This window comes from Sardina pilchardus, chromosome 15, assembly GCF_963854185.1.
Source record: "Sardina pilchardus chromosome 15, fSarPil1.1, whole genome shotgun sequence".
In the NCBI taxonomy this organism is placed as follows: Eukaryota; Metazoa; Chordata; class Actinopteri; order Clupeiformes; family Clupeidae; genus Sardina; species Sardina pilchardus.
This window is the reverse complement of record NC_085008.1, coordinates 902,811-903,868: the sequence shown is the minus strand read 5'-3', so window position 1 is coordinate 903,868 and position 1,058 is coordinate 902,811.

The window sequence follows — 1,058 nt, the reverse complement described above, 5'->3', positions numbered from 1 at the left end:
CACTTCACCGTTTTTTCATATTAAAGTACGTTATTCCCTTAATTAAGACGAGGTGATACATACCTCTCACGTTTCAATGCCTGCACGCACTGGCTCTGGCGCGCGGCGCAACTTTGATAGCACTAAGCTAGCCCAATGCATTCATTAGGATCCAAACACACAGCGCTACTATGATAGCACTTAGCTAGCCCAATGCATTCATTAGGATCCAAACAGAGATGAAGTTAGAAGCGACTAAACACCTCCATGTTTTCCCTATTAAAATACAGTTACACAAGTAGTCACACGACCAAGTATGGTGAGACAAAATAAAACGTGGTGCATTTCTAAGCAGGTAAGAGTGCTGGGTAGTGCCCCTGGGTAGAGTGCTGGGTAGAGGGCTGGGTAGAGGGCTGGGTAGTGCCCCTGGGTAGAGGGCTGGGTAGTGCCCCTGGGTAGAGGGCTGGGTAGAGGGCTGGGTAGAGGGCTGGGTAGAGGGCTGGGTAGAGGGCTGGGTAGAGGGCTGGGTAGAGGGCTGGGTAGAGGGCTGGGTAGTACCCCTGGGTAGAGTGCTGGGTAGAGGGCTGGGTAGTGCCCCTGGGTAGAGGGCTGGGTAGTGCCCCTGGGTAGAGTGCTGGGTAGAGGGCTGGGTAGTGCCCCTGGGTAGAGTGCTGGGTAGAGGGCTGGGTAGTGCCCCTGGGTAGAGGGCTGGCTAGAGGGCTGGGTAGAGGGCTGGGTAGTGCCCCTGGGTAGAGGGCTGGGTAGAGTGCAGGGTAGAGGGCTGGGTAGAGGGCTGGGTAGAGGGCTGGGTAGAGGGCTGGGTAGTGCCCCTGGGTAGTGGGTAGAGTGCTGGGTAGTGCCCCTGGATAGAGGGCTGGGTAGTGCCCCTGGATAGTGGGTAGAGTGCTGGGTAGTGCCCCTGGGTAGAGGGCTGGGTAGAGTGCTGGGTAGTGCCCCTGGGTAGTGGGTAGAGTGCTGGGTAGTGCCCCTGGGTAGTGGGTAGAGTGCTGGGTAGTGCCCCTGGATAGTGGGTAGAGTGCTGGGTAGTGCCCCTGGGTAGAGGGCTGGGTAGAGGGCTG